We start from the raw sequence: 22,182 nt of genomic DNA, 5'->3' as shown, positions 1-22,182 counted from the left end.
GTCAAAGGTCTCTGAAGCCTCACTAGTACTTCCCCCAGGTTAGAAAAAATAAATATTGAAAAACATTTAAATATGTGAAAGGCACAAAATACTGGGGGGAAGAAATGGCTTTGTTGGCAGCTCAAACCACCTGTGATGAGCAGGTACTCCAGCCTCCAAAAGGCCAGTGTGAGGCAAACCTTGAAAACTCCAAGAGCTTTGCCGTTGGCTCTCTTCTTGTCTCTGCCTGGGGGACTGACAGTTTAAGTGGTACAGCAAACGGAATTACCATTAGGAAGCTTGTGGAGAAAAGTTAACGTCTCGGATTATCAGGACTCACATAGCATAAGGCTTAGAGGAATGAAAGTGAACCATGACGTTAGCAGCCAGACCATTTGGTATCACTGAGGAAACACCATCCCACCAGCAGAAACTACCACACAGGCACAGCGAAGCCTTTTCCACCTTCTGAAACATGACAGTTTTCTCCCAACAGCAATAGTATAAAGGTACCTGAGATTAATCTAACTGGAGGGGGTTTTTTGTTTGTTTGTTTGTTTTTTTTTTTTTTCCATATAAAACCAGTTAAGAAAGGAGAGCCCACCTCCAGGCCAAGGTGCAGCCGAGCAGAGTGAGGCCTGGCGGCCACTGTTCGTTAAAGAGGCAAAAAAAATCTCCTGCTCCCAATGCACAACTTTAGAGGCCACATCTCAGATGGTGGAAATGAAAAAGATTAGTGCAGCTTCAACGATTGTACTGAAGTTATCTTACTAAAGGTGTTCTTCCAAAATCTACCACACCACTCAAAGTGATGAGAAACAGCTGGGCTGCCATGCGCTTAACATGGCAGGGACAGAGAGGAACTAGGAGTCAGCATCAGCGAACAAGAGAGATCGAAGCACAGTTGCCTTTTTAGTCAAAAAAGGGCCTGATTTCAGTACTTTATTTGCAGCATTGCCATCAGCCATGACCTTGGAAAGGTCACTTCTTTGCTTTGCTCTTTTGCCTTCCCCCCTGTAGAGCAGCTTGAGAGCGGCTGCTTATGTACCAGTGTCATCTAAAACCTACAAGTTATTCTTGCAACCTACCATCTTTCATAATTCAATTTGATGGATGCAATTTTGATTTTAAACCGTGTTTTAAGTCTTTCACATATCTCACTAGAAGCACAGCTCTTATTTTTAAAGAAAGACTTGACTTCTTTGTTGTTAATAGTACAAGATGTATCTGTTCCTCACTAATATCTGTGATGTAGAATTTAATTTACTTTCCACCATTTTACTTTTAATTATTGCAAGACTCCCAAGCAATAAACTGAAGCAACATATTGATGGGACAAGCCTTTTAAATGAGACATAATAATTATTAATTACAACTTAAAAGTCCCTAGAAGCACTTTTTTGCTATAAATACTGGCTGACTTCAAAAGCTGGAAAAGACTAGCATTGTGTAACAGTCAATTAATTAGATATATACTGCAGATACCTTTGTTAATGAGTTTGATTATTAACAGAGCAACTCTCAGATTGAAATATTGACTCGAGTGTTAGCATCCACTTTTTTCCCCCCCCCCAAGGATGAATATATTAGCATGTACAGACCACCTAATTAAATTGCAAATTATTATTTTCTCTAACGTGTAGTGTATAGTGTGTGTGTAATTCACATTTTACACTTCTACAAACAGCTCAGCTAGGTGGCAAAACCTTAAATCACCCACAAAGGCAAACAATCTTTTGCATTTCTTTGCTCTGTTCTTTTCTGTGGAACATGACAGAATTTTATTGTTAGCCTGAACAGGAGAACAGGATTGTAAAATAGCACGCCTGTCATGAGTAAATCAACAGTGTACCCTTCATAAAACGTATTATGAAAATGCTTAGCAAGTCTCTGTTTTAATCCCAAGAATGTTTGGGAAATGGTAATTCTTTTTCAGAATGAATGTCTCCACAGGTAGCAAACTTTGTCAGTTTTGTGAAAGAGCTTTTAATTACCTGCGTTTAATTGAGTCTTGCATATACACATTGGGAAAAAAGTTATGAGGTTTCCTGAGTCTACAGCATAGCTCACAATAAATCGCTCTTTTCTCTATTTACCAACCCCACCTACTGTCTTTGAGCCATTGTTTGTTGGTGTTTTGTTTTTTTTTTTTCTTTTCAAGAAAAATGAAAAGCACAGAGATATGGTCTTGTGGTATCAGTGAAAGCAGCAAGCAAGGGCCAGGGATTAAGGCATGTGGTCAGAACAGGATAAGTCAATTTTCTTCTTGGCTGTACCAGTTAAACAGTAGGAACTGGACAAGCCATGTCACCCTCTGTTTGGTATTTGCATCAGTGTAAATACAAGTACTTTCCTCATTTCTGTTGCAGTCTTCTGGGAAGTGGAAAACCAAAACCTGCCATATAGGTGTAAACCAGTGTGTGACTGCTTTGTAAAAGACCAAACACCAACTCATGCTACGATAAAACTAAGCATGCATTTTCTAGTTTGCTTCTATTTGCAAATCAGATTAACTTTAGAAAAATCCCGTAATTTCCAACTGTGGTCACAACTTTCTGCAAAATGAAAAGGAAGGGAAGACAGGTGACTAGATGCTTGAAGAAAAATGCAAATATTTGAATTGCAGTCGCACCCAGAGGTCCCAGGAAAGACCAGTAGAAAAGCGCCTCAGTTCTGATATGCTGCTCTCAGTGGATAGGATAGAGTAGCTCTAGTATTATTTTTGCCAATTAGTGTCTTAGTTGGCTCTTTGTTTTACACAAGACATGAAAACTTTTTTTTGTTTTTGAGAAGTCAGAGCACAGAACACATTAAGAATAAAGTGTTAAACATACAGCCAGTGCAGTCAAGTCCTGAGTAACTGTGGGCTCCAATATCTTCATGATTGAGAAGGGTGATGCTGCAGTGAGAAAGGCTTTTTCTGCATTGTTACCTCAGGTAGTGTTTACCAGGATAAAAACCACTAAAATATATGTGATGCTAACTGCAAAATGAATTGGTGATGTCTAATTTCTGCAAGAAAAGCCACAGAAAACATAAACCATACACCCTTGACAGATCCTTCCTCCCGCTCCTTAGCTCTTGACCTCATGAAATTATGATACAAGCAAGGCAAAACCAAACATATATATATATAAAACACCCACAAACCTGGCACAAGACTGTGGTACTAACTGTACAGGTATACTAATCTCTCAAAAAATTGTATATTAAAAGTGGCTTTAATTCCTTGCGAAAACTTTAAGGCATCCTCCTTGGGGGGCAAAAAGAATAAAAATCTTACTGAGAGAGACAGAGAGTATCCTAATCATATTTATTCTCAGTTCTTCTCCCTAGCCCTAATTAGAAGGGGATATTTGCATTGAAACAATCTCTTTCTCTCCTTCATTCATTTGATCAACTGCTTATCCCTCACCTGGAGCCATAATCTCTTGTCTGTAGCTTCATAATCTTCAGCACTGCTAAAAGGATTAGGCATCCAGGTGAAGCATAAACAGCAGGAACAGATGATCACATAGGAAAAAAATACTATTCTGATTTTTCAGATGCTGCTTTCCCCACTGGTAATTAAGTAAAAAGAAACTCTAATCATACCTCCTCTTTGACAGTAAAGGAGCATCCCTGCAAACATAAAAGAAAAAATACCCTAAACCTTTAAGACACAGGTTTTAAAATAACTCTCCCCCAAATTACAACTGCATGAAAATACAAAATTAATAGTATAAAGAGAATAAGAAGATTAAAAGAAGAGTGAGAGAGAGAAAGAGAGAGAGATTCTAACGCTTTAACAAAACTGCTGCAATCTTTACAATGCAAATATTTTCCATTCTGAAAATAGATGTCTTTTCCCTCTGGGCTTTCTAAAAGAATGGCAAAGCTGAACTGGGGGTGGGAAGGTTACATTCTCAGTCCATAGTTTTCACTGGGCAAGACTGAGTCTTCCTCTTTACAGCCCATGCTCATTCCTTTTATAACGTTTCAGGGCATTTTTCGCATCCAACTTTTTTTTTTTTTTTTTTTTTTTTGTTAAGGCCAGTATACTTGTTGAAGTAAAACACAGTGTTGCCATAACCTTCCACTGTGATCAAGAATCATTATGATTATTTGTGCTCATTAAAAATGTATAAGCAAAACTTTTGTAAAATTCAATATGCTTTTCAAAATGCTAAGACTGAAATATAGCAAATTCATGCCCTTTTGACACACCCTTTTCATCTGATTTTGGAGTAGTTTCTTTTGTTACTTACCATTTCAGTTTTCCTTCAACTAGACTTCTGACATTAAGCTCAAATACAGCTCTTGCTAACACACTGTAAAACTGGAAAATTATCAGAAATTGCTTTGATTGCCTAATTTTGTGAAAAAAGAAAAATATTTTGAAATGCATTATGCTTTTTTTTTATTAAGCCTAGATATGCAATAACTTTTACAAAAGCCAAACAATGGCAGATGAATACGACTTTTGCTTATTCATTTGCAATTCTATGTGGGAATTGGGTAGTCTCTCTCTGAAGCAGGCAGCATCACCTGGAAAATGAAGCCACCGGAGAAGTGAAAAAGAAAGTCAAGGGATTCAAAAACATATACATCTTCATACCTCCCCTCTTCCCTTCAAGTTAAACATGGTCCTACTTACTTATCTACTAATATTGTCTGAGGCTTAACGGTGTTGATTCCTTCCCTATCAGCTTAATGAGGAATAGTTATGTTTCTCTCCATCACTAGCTTATGGAGAGTCCCAGCAAGCAAAGCAAGCAAGCTAAAACCTGTTCCTGAGAACTTTACTGTCTCTTTTATCAATTAGAATAAAATCTAGTAAGTGACTGGATATAATAGGTGGCGTAACATTGTAAAAGTTTTAAAAGTCTGCAAAAATCCCAGTCAAATATAGATTGAGTTAACATAGTTTTACTGATCTAACCAGTCCTTTCAGTACTCCTACCGACAATATACAGACAGCGTCTAGAGAGCCGTCAGAAGACTAGCTGAGCAGACAAAAATGAACACCTGAGCCAGGGGAGCTGATATTTGCCTACGCTTACATTTCTTCTGAACAGCTCTTTAAAATCTTACCATTTAGCAAAATTGACTGAAAAATAACACCCCAACGGATCCAGACTTTACCTGGCAGTTCTCTCTACTACACTGTTAACAGACAACTTCAAGCACTCATTGTCAGGCATAGATATACCAGGGGCATGAAACTGGCAGCAAAAATTCAGCGACGTAGCAATGGTTTCGGCAAGACGGAAGGCATGTGCTGACAAGGTGGCGAGGGCTGCTTCAGCTGGTATACACATAATCAGTACTTCAATCTAAGGTTAAGCCTATTTCAATACAAAATAAAACTGCAACACAATAAATAGAATTGAACAATGAAAATAATGCAAAAGGACACAGTCTAGGGGGATTTTTTCCTTTCTTTATTTTTCTTCTTTTTTTTTTCCCCCTGTTAAAACAACACCAGTCCTGCAGAAGATGCATTCACTGCCTGGAGGTTTACAGGGAAAGTTACCCTACCTGAGCTATTTGCTGTGATCTCAAAAAAAAAAAAACAAACAACCCCAAAACCAACCAAAAAAACCCAACCCTCAACTCCAGCTGTGGTCAAAGGCACAGGTACCTTCTAAATGTGGGAATGGCTGTGAGCAGGGATTGCTGCACAGGCAGCCACAGCACTGGGCTCATTCCCCTTGCTCCTCGGAGCAGCCCCAGGCCACTGACCTTCCAGAGTAAGCTGCAAAGCTCATTTCTTCCCTTGGGTCACAGAAATGGAAAAGTGACTTGGAAGGCAAAGACCTGAAACTGAAAAGGCTATGATATGGAACAAGCTGCTTTTTTCCCCTCTTTGGCATTTATATTCATTGCTTTAATCACAGGGTATACCAGAAAAGCCTAGAATCTAGGACAGATGCTTTAAATGCCATACGTAACTCCAACCAACTAAACACCTCAGAAAATTGGAACATCATCAGTGATTGCTCAGGAACTAATTAACAAGAAAGGACAAAAATCACTGAAAATGTGCTATTTGGCCAAGAATTGACTAAAACGCAAAGTGTGGAAAAGAGAGTAGGTGTGCTTTAATGAAACACTCAACATTTAAAGGCTACAAGTACCTAGGAAGGAGGCAAAGTTATACTTTCCCAGACTTCCTTAAATAAAAAATAAAAGCTACACAAATTTAGACATCATTATTAAAAAAAATAATCTGTTTTTGAGCAGCAGAGTTTTAAAAATATTCATATGTAATTATGAAAGAGTGAAGGCATCAGATTATAGAAAAGAAGAACTTAAATTAACCTGGGCTTTATACTAAATATTAATTTTTCAAAACCAAATCTACCACCTATGCTGTTCAACCAAGAAAATACTGAAGACGGGTGTGTCATATATATCACTTGAAAAGTGCTGTTGCCCAAGCACTTGTAAGTTGCTGAAAATAAGGATCTTTTTAAAGGTTACAGCTTGTACACGTTTTCATTTTTCAGAGTACGCATAAAATCCTCTTAATGTTAGCACGCAACATTTAACAGCCATATAAGGTTCAAGAACAAAGACCAGCTAATACATTGCTTTATAGCAAATAGAAAAAGCAGTCCTTAAATTTGGTAACTTATTAATTAGAATACAACAGAGAAAAAGGAACTAAAATACACTAGAGAAAAAATAAAATTATAGAACGACAATTTGATATTCAACACTTCCACAAGATAAATATAATAAAAGGTATCAGATTTATGTTGCTAGAGAGTGGATATTCAGTACTGAACAGCACGTAATCTTTCTTAGCAAAGAAGAAACTGTGTTCTTATTGAATCTCAATTGATTTGTGCTACATTGCTGCCAACACAGACAAATACAACAGATTAGTAAAGGAGAAAATGCTTATTTTTTATATATATATCTCAGGATAAAACACGATCCATCATCCATGAAAGCACATACTGTGTGTCTCAGCTGAAACTGCTTCTTGCAACTGTCTGATCTAGACTATTCACCTGGTCAGTCTCAGCAGGTTTGGTGCCTTGGTGGGTATTCCGAAACCTATTAGTGCTGTTTGGGCATCACCTCCTCCTGTTCTGGTGCACAGTCAAGGAAATTTGGCTCTGACACAGGTGGAAACAGAACAACATGCATGCACAGGAGTGCACAGAAGGGAACAAGGTGGATGAAAACAACAGAACGAATGACACAGCGAGTGGGGAAAGTAGCAACAAGTTTCCCAGCATAAAGGGTTAAAACCTTTCCTCTTTCAATACTAACTTCAACTGATCTGCCAAAGTCTATTTAACTGTCTTCCCTGTCCTCAAGGTTGTTATTTTTTTGGGGGTGTGTGTGGGTTTTTTGTTTGTTTTGGTTTGTTTGTTTCTAATGTTGACAAAGAATATAATAAAAGACTTTCACTATTCAGTTCATGTAGGTTCCATTTCTGACTTGTTACCTTTCACCAACTAATTAAGAAAGCTTCCCCCTCTCTTGCTTCACTCACAGTCCTAAGCGCAGTCCACAGCTGCATCAAAATTCTTCCTGTCTGGGTTAAACCAGTGTGTCTTCAACTTCTACCATTTCCCATCAACATTCATCATGCTGGAGTACTCCACACCCGCCTGAGTTCCAGGCATAAGCTCATGGTGAAGGCACCACGGTCTGCACTGAAACACTTGCCTACCCGAACACCGGCCAAGGAGCAGTTCAGGGGCTCAGTGGCAGGGCAATTGTGATGTTTCCAACCACTCTGGTTTTCTCCCTCCTTTCCACTGCTCTTTTAATTATTCTAATCTGTGTTTGCAGTTAAGTAGCACGTTAGGTTCTTAAAATCATTGTAGTGGTGCAGGTAATATCTTGACTCTCTATTAAATAACACAACTGTGCGTCTGCCCTACAAGGATTGCTAATCCTGACCAGCATGGTTCATTCTGAGAGCACACCAACAGGCTGCAAATGAGACAAAAATACATGCACTGAGAATGTCTTGTTAGCATGTAATAACATCGATATGGTTACACAGACTAATCTTTTCACAAGGATTTAGGGAGATCTACTGGTAACATTTGAGGAAAGAACTAAACAGCTCTTAAAAAAAAAAAAAAAAAACAAAACAGGAAAAAAGAAAACACTGGGAATAAAGGAAAAAAAAACAGGGGAAAAAAAGAAAAATCCAGGAAAAAAAAAAGAAAAAGAAAAATCCAGGAAAAAAAAAAAAACAACAAAACAGGAGAGAAAAAAAAACACACAGGAAAAAAAGAAAAGAAAAAAAACAGGAAAAAAAGAAAAAACGGGGGTGGGGTGGGGTGGTGAGGCGGGGGAGAAAAAAAAGAGGGAAATAAAGGCTGATACATCCAAAAGCCCTACTGTCAATAATACATATCTGCCTATACATGGTAACTTAAGAGAAACAAGAGAAGTACCAATACTTAACCCATTCTAAAGACTGCAGACTAAAAAAAAGTACTATCATGGCTTAGCAGGGACATGGAGTAGATGAACTAAATAATCAACTTCCAGCATCTTATATAGAAACACTGGAAAGCTAGATTTCTAGTTTTTTATGTGAAGGTTCTATTGCTTGTTAGCTCAAGTGTTTAAGCTCTCTGTTCTTTTAGTTCAAAAATGTTTGTTAGATTTTGTAGTCCATTAATCCAACCATCTCAGAATTGCTACTGAAGCTAGAAAACCTCAGAAGGCAAGGGAAAAAAATTAAAAACAAATTAATATGGGAAGATGAGATAAATCAAGTAGTGTAGTCAAGAGTAAATTATCAAAAGATCTTTTATCGGAAATGAATAATTTTTTTCTACTTCAAGAGGAACCCATTAATTCTCTTCCCCCCCTCCATCCCTCTAGCATGATTGTAGTTCAAGCACCATAATATAAAAATAGGCTTATTAAGGTTTGAAATGTGTTTAACTCACATCACAAGCACCACAGTCCTTCAAAATTTAATTTAAATATATATATAAATCAGGACAGCATAAAAGGGTTTGCACTTGACAATAATTAATGGGAAAACATATTTATGATTGACAAACAGTAAGCAAAAGGGAGCCAGAAAATAAATGGCATGGGTTGGATTTGGCAATCTCTGACAGTACTGTGACTAGTTTCATTGACCTTATGAGAGATTTTGCAGCTTTCCCTACAGAGTCATTCCAGTTGGGCTTTTGTTGTTGTTGCTGCTGTTTGTTTCTTTTTTCCCCAAAAAGACAAGATGTAGAAGGTCCAGTGTGATTTAATGTAAGTCAAGCAGAGTGATCTTGACTATCTGTACGTCAATTCTATATGACACTGAGCTCTCCAGTCCAGAAGAAAAAGGAAAAATGATAAGCATACAACATATACTCAACTTTAAGGCTGTTATCTCACTGGCACCCCTCAGTTTAAATATTTGCTTAAATTTATTTCTAGATTGGCAAAAGAGTAGTTTTGGGGCATGGCAGCATCGCATTGACATGCAGCGTCTGACCCGTGAACCATTTTGCAGTGCCTTATACCACATGCTAAGACATCTTCATTTTACTTACTCACTTCAGCACAATCCTGGGCACCTCTCTCCCCTTTTCTCTTCTGAAGTAATTACCAGATGAGGAAGAAAAGGTTCCTCAGGCCAACGCTGCACTGTGCTAAAGGGAACATCCAAGGCACTGCCATTCCTGACAGCAAGTATCTGAGCACGCACAGATACCACAACCAAAACACACCACAGCAAACACAGACGCGGGGCAGATAGCTGTCGTGGTTATCAAACATCACGAGACAACAGGCACAACGTTCTTAGTGACCTCTGCGGACAGAGGTTTTTAGAGAGCTTGCAATCAAATAACTAGGTCACTCGCCACACAGCAGATTGGTGATACAGCAAAAATACTAAGAAAGGTAAAAGTCAAGTAATAAAAAAGATATGTTTGCCAATCATTAGCAGCTCTTATTAGATGATCATTATATGGCTGATAGCTATCTATCCATATATATTAGGATCGGTAGGAACCCACATCTGTTCCATAATCCATACACAGTTTGATGAGGTAGGCAGAATTTTAGCACTAATTTACAATATTAAGAGACTTCTGAATAGTGTAAGTATACTTAGTCTTGAATTCTGCCTTCTACTTCATGTAATTCTGATCCTAAGGTATCAGAGTTAATGGTAATGACACCTCCATATTACAAAGAAAAAAACACAGCCTTAAGGAGGAAATGTATTAATTCCCACTGACCTAGAATTTCTGATCCCAGAACTTTCCTGATGGACTACATTCACTTGCTTAAGGGAAGCTAGTTCAATGAAAGATTCAGAAGAAACTACTGAACAAACAAATGGCTTTGAAACTACTTGAGCTACAGCATTCGAGATTACACAGACTCAGTGGCTGCTTTAGCAAGTTGTCAGGACAACAGTTTCACTTGATATTTAAATAAGTATACTTAATGTGAAAGAAATATACAGGCATGCGATGTTTGCCTGTCTGTATGTTTTCCTTAATGAGTGCACAGCCTATAAAAAAAGTCGTATTAGTAGAAATCCCAAACAGAAAGATCAGCCTTTTCATCTTGTTCCTGAAAAAAGAAGTCTTTGTAAATAGACTGATTGATCGCATGTTAAGGAAGGTTTTGTTATTGATTTATTTTGCAGAAATGTCTAGGAATTTCATAAATAAACCAGAACTTCTTTGTGTTAGGTCTGTTCAGGCACACAGAAACAAGCTGTTCCTGACCCTAAAAAGGATGTAATTAATATCAATGCAATTTTCTTGCACTCCAATAGCATGAGAGATGCATATTTGTGTGCGCATACATATGCCATACATGCACTTAGAAACATACACACACTTTTCCTGTGGAGAACATCCTGCTTAGGGGGGGAAAGCTGTTCAGGATTATGACACAGTTTGACCGTTCAGCCAAACCAATAGAGACAGGATTGCACATACAACCACCACATGGCCCTTTGAGACAGCATGGATCCGCAGGTGGGTTACAGGACAGCCCTAAAAACGGGACAGCAGGGGATGCAGATACAGTAGGGCCAGGTATTGCAGATCATAGGACAAACTCAATGCTTTAGCACCACTTGCACTTCAGGCCATGGCATTGCTTAAGTCACAGATGTAAACTAGCGACACATGCAAGTCAAGCTGTGTCACCTTGAAGCCAAACGGGTGGCTGAGGCCACTGGCGGGCACGAAGCCCAGCTGCTGTCTTGCTCAGCACCCGAGGCACAACCTTGGCTGCTCACCTCTCTGACAGGTACCCCGACCCACAGAAAGAAAGATACCCCAGGTGCAGGGGCTGCCCTGCTGCATTAAATGCTGTTTTGTTGGCACAGGTGACCAACAATTCTGGGGGCACTAGAAATTCTACCCCAGACATCTCACCTCCCACACGGGTGTAACTCATCACTAGGGCTGAGACTCACAATGTTTTTCTGAACCAACAGGCATTTGGGTATTTCACACCAACCTTACCACTGCTTTGTAAGAGGACAGTCATTTTGCATCTAGGTCTGTATCACATTAGCACCGAGACCTCTAAAAATGACAACTGGACCCTTGGCAACACTAGTCCGTCAGTTGTTCTGTTCTTCAGCTGTTTCAAAATTAACCTTGTTATTTTAGGTCAAATGGAATGCTTCAAGTATTACAAAGCATTGTTTACTTTGGTAGCGAAAGATCAAAACTGTTAATGTGATCCTTAAATATTTGTACACTATCGGTGTGCTGAATAAACCAATACATTCAATTATTCACCCAGAGAGGAGACACTGAGCTCTACTTAGAGAAGAAAATCCATTCTAGTTATTGATGGATTTTTATGAAAACTGAATGATAACTTCTCCTGAAGGACTGGAATGAGAATGAGAGCTTTAATATTTTTGCTTAGCTCTCTTAAAAATTTTCCAAGATAATTTTTTTAAGCTTTAATGGAAGTTAATCTGTACTTATAAATAATTTTTGCTTTCTCTGGTATCAACTGAATACATAAACAGGGATTACTCTATAAGCAACAAATGTATTTGAAGTCAATATTTCCTAACTGTGTTGTAATCTATAGTCAGCAGGGCCAGAACCTGACACTGTGCAGAAGTTTGTGTCTGAAATTCCTTGAAATAAGCATGAATGTCTGAGCTGCTGTTATTCAGCTGATGTGCCTCTATAAGCAAGCATCAGGTTCACAGAACCGCTGCAGCCATCACAGTACTGACCTCTGTGTGAGGTTTTCCAATGAAAAATAATACTAACTCTTCTTCCTGCAGGTCCTTCCATAATCTTGATTTTAGTGCCTGGCACAGGGATACAAGCATTTACATAGGCTTTGGATTAACAAAGTAGTTTGGATAACCTTGACGATTTAATTTATACTTAAATGAAATTAATTTTTGGTTATATTAAAGGTATATTTGATATAAACTGTAGATATCCACAGTGTATGGATAGCTACAGTAGGCATATTTAGTGTATTTATATAGGAAAAAGAAGTTAATCTTAGGGAAATCAAACAGTCTCATATGCAGTGCCAGAGCACACGCTAGTTATATATCCCAGTATATACAGCAACCACATCCTTTGAGTAGGAATAGCTTTACATTTACTGGTATGCATCACAGCTTCCCCGGAGTCACTAAAGATCACATGTGCTGGCCATGTAAAGACCAGCCTGTGGTCTCTGCATCGGTTCACGCTGTGCCAATGAAAGGCCTGGCAAGAGACGGCAGAAAGCTCGCAGTGCCTTGGAAACACCCAGCACTCTCCTTCACCATGACCCACCTGCGCTGCCTTCAGCTGGAAGAGGCTGGGACAGCACGTGCCCAGCAGGCGACAGTGCCCAGCGCAGCCTTGGTGACCTCCTTGCACCGGTGTGCTACTTTCATCCCAAGCTGGCAGAATACTGGAACACAAGAAAACATGCCCACATTTCTTCTTCTCACCTGTCAGTTGCCAGCAAGGGTAAGGGAGGTTGTTATTCCTGTGACTCCACAACAGTTCTCTCGTGACTTCTGGGATAATCCTTACCCTGCAGCCACCTGATGCCTGGGCAACGTATGCTTCCAGTGACCAGGTATGGGGAGCACCTGCAGGTTTCCTTTTACCTGCTCCAAAAATACACTTTTGCCTATCTCTGGGCCTAAGAGTGACTAGCCAGGCAAGAGCCAGTTGGTTCTGAGGCTCCAACTGGGAATCCGCTGCAAAGCTGAAAAAGAGGGCTCGCATGGTGAAAAGCACAGTACAACCTTTTATGGGCTCCATTTCATACCTTTGATGTTTAACATAAAACATGATACCCTCCCCAATTACTCTATTTGCTAGAGCATTACCGCACTATGATGAAATGCAGCTGAAAGTAAGCAAAATAAAATATGTGAAGGGCATCAAGGGCAGTATTCATCCCATCTAATTCACAGGTGGGCTCTTCCTGACTGCAATTAAGTAAGGAAGAACTTTGTAAGAGAAAGACATCGCAATATCTGGAAGCAGTGAATCCTTGTATCAGCAGAGTACTGGAATGTAAATCCTGCAATATATCCTCTATGTGACAATGATATCCTCTATACGCATAGCAGGCCAAGACCACTTCTCCTGTGGTTTTGCTGGAGACACAGATCATCCCCCACAATCCCTTATGTGAACATGTTTGTGGCACAAGGAAGCATCAAACTCAACGACGACTGAAAATGAATTCCTCGTTTTGAGCTTATGGCAACCCTTAGGTGCAGGAGACTGGAAATGAGACTCTTTAGGGCATGGGGGGAGTTAACTGTTTCACAATGTGCTGCTAAATAAAATTTAAAAAAAACCCCAAACTCTTACACCCCCCCCCCCAACAAACCACACCCCCCCACCCCCCCACCCCCAAACAAACCAAAAAACAACATAAGACTTGTTAGCTTTTAAATATCTTCCCGCACATGAAGATAAATTTGTCTCAGCTAAAAAAAATCCTCCCAAACCGAACTACATCTGCCATCCAAACATCCTGTTGGTAATGATTTTGTGCACTGAATTGTTACGTATACTACTTCAATTCCTAAATCTGCATTTCAGATGAAAAAGTGCAAAATAAGGTTTAGCAAATTAGATATTAAAGATTTTGCTACTGACTGTGGTTTCTGTTACATTAGACAAGCACATTATTCGCCTTAGCAGGCAGAAGAACAATGACTAAAGGCTGTTATTATGCCATAACGGCTACAGGAGGATAACTGTAAAAATAATTGTAGATTCACAACATCAGTTCTGTGTAAACATTTTCAGAAACATTTCTGTCTCTTTAATTTCGTTTGCAATGTTACATAAAGAACAGGGCTTAAGCCAACAAATATAGATTGACAGTAGTAGAGTCTTGCAAATGTAGCTTAATAGACCAGTGCTATTATTTCTACGTCAATGTTTGCAAATATTTTAGGAACACATCAAAGTAGCTGCTGCTGAGCTCCTCAAGCTACTGTTACATGTGGTTTGGGCAGTATACTGCGGATCAGACGCAGTCTCATCTCCTGTGCTGAAAAGCCGTACCTCCGTGTGTAATTTGAAGCTTCACAACAGAAGATTTATTAGATGCATGTGGGAAGTCCTTGCAGCAGGTGGAAGTCATGCATGGAAATACTGGAGTCTAATCAAATTACACACGAAGGAACAAGCAGAGTGCTTTTGGAGAAGAGACTGTTGTTTAGTTCCACCTCTGAAGAATCTACTTTTTCATCCCAAAACTACTCTGGGAACCGAGTTAGCATGGAAGGTGGAGACCACCAGGGGTCTTGCTTCAAAACTGCATATTACTTCTCTGAACCAGATCATTGTTGTAGATGCCGACCTGCAGAGATACCAAACCATGTGCAGCACTTTATCTTTCTGAACTCTACTACCGCTTTTTTGTTATCACTTCTAAGAAATTCAGGCCTTTTAGGCCTAGACATCTAGAAAAATGTCATGTAGTATTATGACACACCACTTGGTTAATTAGGCAGTATAATTTGCGGAAATACTGTGCAGCAGTAGGTTGACGTTGCTAGTGATGCGATTTAAGAGATGCAGAAAGAAATAGAAGCTGGTACAAAATACTGCAGAATGTGTGCTTAAAAAAATAAAGCCCAGTTGATCAAGTTTCTGTGACCAAAAGATACATCAACAGAAGATGTAAAAGCAAGAGAAACAGCTTCACTGCAGACACCAGATATATCTGGATACTTATTGCCTCCCTGTTCCACATGGATTCCTGTCACATGCAGTCCATCCCCAGGCAAAACTGACATCCCCATAAGCAGGATTATCCCATAGGCACCTCTGCTGGCTGCTTGCATCTTCTGCCAGCAGCAGTCACTTTGAAAAACAGGATGAGCACTTGATTGATTCAGTAAGAACTGGAAGAGTTAATAAACAGTAAATTGTGTGTGTGTGTTGTGTGCTTGAGGTTTCATATCCATGTTTACCGTGGCAATTCTGTGATCTGAGTTCTTGACATCATACTTCTAATCCCTAGAGTATATGCAGTACCTGTGTACTAGTTGGGACATAACCAACTCTCCTGCAAGAGATGGGAAGGGGGTGGATTTGCCTGCACTAATCCAGCAGGTTGCAGCAGGGTTCACATCAACTCTGACACTTTCACTGGGCATCAAAGCAACCTCAGCAGGTGATGCGTCTTCGCAAGCCCTTCTTTACCTTCATACTTTGTTTTCCTTCCCCCAGTGCCGAAAGCTGTACCCAGCGAGTTGTGGAACGATTCTCTCAAATCCTGGGCAAGTCTTCTGCCACACACCAGCTTTTCAGAGTAGACCTGTATGGGGCACAAACGAAACAGACTTCGAAATATATGCAAGGATATGCTCAGAGTTACAATTTTTCCTCACAGGGAAAATTCTCTACCAGCCACATGCAAGCATTGCTCAGCAGATGACATGGAGGAATAAATTTAAGAAGCTGAAGATGGTTCATCTGCACATCTCTGATTGCAGTTTACATCTGCACTGTTACAGTAATTACTGTGAAAGCAACGGCTGAAACATTACTACCAACCCTTTCAGGTCACGGACAGCCCTGAAAAGGAGCCACCAAAGCAGGGTGACGGCATCTGTAAAATCTGGGGAAGTTAGGAGTTAGAAGGTGGGCCTCTTGTGACCGTTAAGGATAAAGTAAAACATGGGCCAACATACTTATTTGTGCTGCAGTCCCCTTTGTCTCCAAGCATCCAAGAGATTTGGCCTTAACAGACCTTTAGATGGGTCAAACCCCTTGTAAATACCTGCATCAACATTTTTATTGTTTCATATATTTTTTTATTTTTTAAATTTAAAATATTTTATTTCTTAAATTAAATAACATATTTAAATTTTATTTAAAATACCCCCTTTGCTGGGTGGTGGAAGCCAGAGAAATAGGAAGGGATTAAGGACGCAAGGGCTGTTTAGAAGGTCCATATGGTTTGATGCATAGACAAAAAACAGCTAGAGGCATGCAAGACTAAGCATGGTGCAGTCCTGCGAGGTGGCAGGACTCTGTAGGGAGCACAAGCACACCAGACACCTGCCTACATTATCCAAAATAAACTGGAAGATTCACAAGCTCTGTTCAGAAAAAAAAACAAAAGCAGGCAAGCCAGGTTGAAACCTATGTCTAGCATCAAAGCATGTCATGGCTTGAAACCCATCAAGGCTGTTAATACTAAAGGTCAGTGTATTTAATTAGCCATAGGAATGCCTACCTATGGATTACAGCCAATGAAACATCAGCAATTATCTTTCATGTTTAAACAACCTTGCACAGTGTTTTACATAACAAGGTATGTATCACCACTCAGGTTTAAACGGGACTATTACAATCAACCACTATAATAAGTATGCACTGCAAGGCAAGAACTTCCTGATGAGAGCTTCTATAGCAACAGCAGATGCATAACTCTGGGATATTTGCTCCTTTTATGTTTTGTACCAGAAATAACATGAAGTTTTCAGAAAAAAAGTAACTGTGCAGCGATGGAAGACAAGGATTCACGTCCCTCCACTCCATCAGTACTTAAATCCTACAAAGAACTTGGTAATTAGATGTCTTTTTTTTTTTTTTTTCTTTCTTGAAATGAGAAAAGTTGTCCCTAGGTAATTTCTAGCTATACATCAATATGGTTTTATGTTCCCTTTAATGTGTGTGTGTGCGCACTTGACGATAGCATTTCTAGGGGTGCATTAACACCAGTGATACCTCACACTTACCTACATCCACAGGAGAAGATAAAAAAAGAAAAAAAAAAGAAGAAAAAGGCTAAAATTGCATTATATATATCTGAATTTTTCGTTATCACTTCCTACCTGCTATCCCCCGTTAGGGAAACCATGTTCAACTTGTTTTAAAATAATTAATCACATTAATGAATGATTTCTTTAGGATTTTTTTTAAAAAAACACATCATCGCCATGAAGGACAAGTGGCCACAGTATTAATCCATGAATATGGTGTATTGTATTACACTTGTTCAATAAGTTTGAGGAACAGGGGCTGGTAGATCCAGGAGGTTATTGAAAACTAGAAGGAAGAGTTAGTTCTGTGTCATAGCAGGCTGTTACACGGCACAACTAGAAAAAACACATACAGTCATCGTACAGATGCAGCACAGTCATCCTCATTACCAAGTTGTAGGAAGACCGAGATATCTATCAGTTGTGAAGAGCCTGTTTTCCAGCTTTATGTATTTTGGCAGCCTTATGCCATTAAAGAGAATTAGATCTCTGCCAAATCAGTTTTCCACTCCATCACATGGCATCACCAGCATTTGTGCAAGCAGCACCACTGGGACAGCTTGACCCATCTGGGGAAGAGGATGCTGAGGCCAGCAGCCTGGCCAAATTGCTGCCTGCCAACCCTCCCCAACAGGCACTAGGCAGAAGTTACACAGCTGATTTGAATTTTAGAAGCCAAAGGAGGCCTGTGGAAAGCTAACCCTATAGCCCTAGCATTTTACATGCTTATTAAAAAAAAAAAAAAAATTCTTATTTTCAGAACAGTACAGGGATTCACTTATGCAAAGTCCCCTCCACACAGCTGCCTACACTAACAACGATAAGAACTGTTAGTGTCCGTGCTTTGCACGTAATGCAAGCACTGACTTTGCTTAGTATTCTTAGTTTTACAGAAATACTCTGGGAGGAGGTTTTGACAAATATCTTTCTATGAAAACGCTCACTTGTCATAATCCAGTATTTTTCAGGAAAAAATCCCATATTTGAAATCTTGGGACATTTTTTTCCTTGGGGAAAGAGTTTTCTGCACAAACCCCCAGTCCTTTATGCCATACAGCCATCCTGCTCCATTTCATGAAGTGATCAACACTAGTTCCTTCACATAAACAATCCTGGATAGAAAAATACATTTCAGTTTTTGGACATGATGTGTTTACATAATTGGCTTTCTCATGCTAGTCTAAAGACGTGCTTTTTTTTTTTTTTTCTGCCAGACAGGGTTCGCTGTTTGACAAAAACATGCCACACAAAAATTAAAAATAAGTGGAATTGCAAAGGCAGGAATTTAAGTGATGGTTTTGTTAAACACCAGGTATCTTAAGCCTCCCCTCTCACCCCTACCCTAGAAACCCCCAACCCAAAGCTAACCTCGCCTTATTACTGAAGACTGAAAACTGCAATCGCCTCAAACATTCCTACGTACTACTTACACAGGTTACAGAATAGAGAAAGACTCAAAGTGTTGCCCTTGGTCTAATAGCACTGTCATGAAAAAAGACAAAAACCCCACAGAAGCAGTGGTCAATACATGAAAGGAGCTTTGTACAGAAGTTACCATTTCACACGTTCTAAAGATCAGGTTTTCATTTCAGTTAATTTTCTGTATCTTTACTGTACCAGAAGGTAGTCTTTTGATAGAAGGTTAGGGTTTTGGTGGGGTTTTTTCCACTTTTAATAGTGAATAACATTTTACAAAGGAATTTACATTAAAAATTACTTAGATCTTGAAGTAGAGAAGTATCGTTACACTTTTATAAATGCATAATCATGTGCTACTTCTACAAAAGAACTGGTCCAAGAACTTTTAGCATGAAATATACTGAGTACATAGACTTCATCTGATCATTCACACAGGTAGTACTTTAACAGCAGGATAATTAAACTACTGCAGTTACCTTGCTCCCAAGTAAACAAGAGATACACTCAGTATTTTGTGAAAGGCAACCAAGCAAGGTTGGGATTCACCCTCTACCTTTTCCTTCAAATGACTTGAAGTGGCTTTATCTACTTTCACTTTTCCAGCCAATTTCCTTCTGAGGTGGACAGCTCACTCAGTTTTTGGTGGACGTAGTGGGTTGATCCCAGCAAACAGCCAAACACCCTCATAAGCTGCTCTGCTCGCTCACTCCCCTCTCCTTCAGGATGGGGAGGAAATGGAAGGTGAAATATGTGGATCAAGCTAATACTTTAACAAGGAAAGCGAAAGCTGCATGTGCCAGCAAAGCAGCAATAGGAATTCACTGATGACTTCCCATCAGCAGGAGATGTCCAGCCACTTTCTGGCAAGGGGTAAGGGGGGGCAGAGTAGGAAACGAAAAGCCTTCACATTGTACAAGCACCACTTAGCAACAGCCAAAACCACTGATATTTTATCAACACAGTTTCAGGCACAAACCCACAACACAACACCATAGGTGACTCCATCCCAGCTAGACCCAGTACAGCAGGACAGCTAGCTGCTTGTCCCCAACCCCTCTTTCCATTCAAAAGAGTAGAAAATAGACCAGAGTTGGTACCTTTGCTACAAAAGACACAAGGAAACTACTGGAAAGTAGCAGGGGAAAAAAGTACTGTGGGGAAAACACTATAATGTTATAGCATTTGCAGCCTAGTTTCTTCAGTGTTCACAGACATACCTTTCTTTCTAAAGGCACTGTATGTATTTTGTCATAAACCTCATACCCTGACCAAAGACTGAAAATTCAGTGCATTAAATTTACATCATCCTATCACAGACTGTCCTTGTGTAACACATTTGCGTTGTGATTTGTGAGGTGCAGTCAGAAGAAACAAGCAAGTTTGGAGGGAGTTCCCCCCCAGTGTTTAACAATGCTGAAGATTATCTTGGAGTCAAATGGCATGGGTGATTACTGCTGCATCAGTTTTAATCCCCCCTAATATTCTGAGAAATTATTGTCTCTGTCTTAACTTAGAAGACAGTTTTCAGAACTAGTTCAATTAAACACTTAGATCTTTTTTCAGGGCTCAGAATAGTTTTGTAAAGAAGCAAAAATATCAGCTAAGCTGACACCTATTACTTCAATGCCTACAAGTTCTTACATTTTTTCCTAATTCATTTTAGGCTTTAATTTACCATGAATATCCAAGAGTTACTTATATTTACAGGGTACATATTGTACTCACAGGCATGAAAAACATAATTTGTCTCATCTAATGAGTCACCATTAGCTTTTGTTTCTACCTTTCCGTAAGCAGAATATTTTTAACATATTCAACTGCAGTTATTTTTACCCAACAATTTATATAATTCTTTTTAATAAGAGCATTCATATGTCAGCCTATCACTATTACTGTAACTTATTTTCAGATAAAACAAAAATGAAAAAGCCTATGTAAAGCAAGCATTCCTCAAAAAGAAAAAAAAATGTTTCTATAAAGGCAAACATGACCAAAACTTATGAATATTCTTTTTTTAAATGCTCATGAAACTTTCAGAAAGATGCCATTTCTCTCAAGAATTTGAATAAAACTCTAAAATCTAAAGAGAGTTAAAATGTATATTTGGCATAAGAGACAGGTCTCTCTTACAGCAAATAACCTACACCCTCAAACCCCTCTAAACACTTGCACCATATACTATGAGGTGTGAAAACGCACACATGTGCAGAGTTTTCCTTGGCAAAAAAGTTCATATGTTAATTGTTAGAAAGCTCAGAGAATCACAGAATCATTGGAAAAGACCTTTAAGATCATCACGTTCAACCATTAACCCAGCACTGCCAGGTCCATCACTAAACCATGTCCCTAATCTACGTGTTTTTAAACACCTGCAGGGATGGTGATTCCACCACCTCCCTGGGCAGCCTGTTATAATGCTTCACCAACCTTCCAGTGGGAATATTTTTCCTAACATCCAATCTAAACCTCCCCTGCCGTAACTTGAGGCCGCTTCCTCTTGTTCTGTCCCTTGTTACCTGGGAGAAGAGACCGACCCCCCCTGCCTACAGCCCCTGTCAGGCAGCTGCAGAGAGCGATAAGGTCCCCCCTGAGCCTGCTCCTCTCCAGGCTGAGCACCCCCAGCTCCCTCAGCCGCTCCTCATCAGCCTTGTGCTCCAGACCCCTCCCCAGCTCCGTTGCCCATCTCTGGACACGTTCCAGCACCTCAGGGTCTCTCCTGCTGTGAGTGGCCCAAAACTGAACACAGGGTTCAAGGTGCGGCCCCACCAGCACCCAGCACAGGGGGCCGATCACTTCCCTAAGATGCCACTTACAGGCTGATCTTTATGAAAGTCAGATCCTAGCTAACGTATGATGTATGAAAATATTTAAATACATCTTCACCTCTGTAGCAGCCCCCTAACAATGACAACATTACCAGTTTGGAAATGTTAGTCAATAAGGGAACTCTTTAAATGCTGAGTACTTAAATTCCTCAGAAATTATCGATCAGAAGACAGACCACAGACCTCAACATATACAGAACAGAAAATCCTCATCTATTTAAGTCAAAGGAAATAATTTCTGATGCTCACTGAGTTAACCTTCACCCTTCACTACTTAACTAGTAAAGTTGGATTTGAGTTCTGAGAAGGAAGACTTTTAAACAAACTGGAAGTTCTTCCTTTAACCATTAATAGGCAGTTAAGAACCCAGAGTCATGAAATAACTGGTGAAAACAAAACTTTTTCAAGTTGTTTAAAATATTAAACAGCGACAGATTAATATGGAAAAATACCACCTTGCATCATGTGCGAGTACCATATAATTGCTTGCCTAGTCTGGTATCTTACTGTTCATACAGCTGGTCTCCCTTTGTCAGAGGATTAGCTACACCATGTTCTCGTATTTCAGAGCAAATGGTTAACAAATTATTTACCAAAAAACAAACAAACAAAAACCAAACAGAAAGGCCAAACAGTTTGTCCATTAAAATCTGTTTTCCAGAAGTACTCACCAAGGTGAAATAACCTCTCTATTCTTCATCTTCAAAATAAACCTCAGGACAGTAAGACTTGAAT

This window comes from Falco peregrinus, chromosome 4 (assembly GCF_023634155.1).
Source record: "Falco peregrinus isolate bFalPer1 chromosome 4, bFalPer1.pri, whole genome shotgun sequence".
Taxonomy (NCBI): domain Eukaryota; kingdom Metazoa; phylum Chordata; class Aves; order Falconiformes; family Falconidae; genus Falco; species Falco peregrinus.
Note: the sequence above shows the minus strand (reverse complement) of the source record.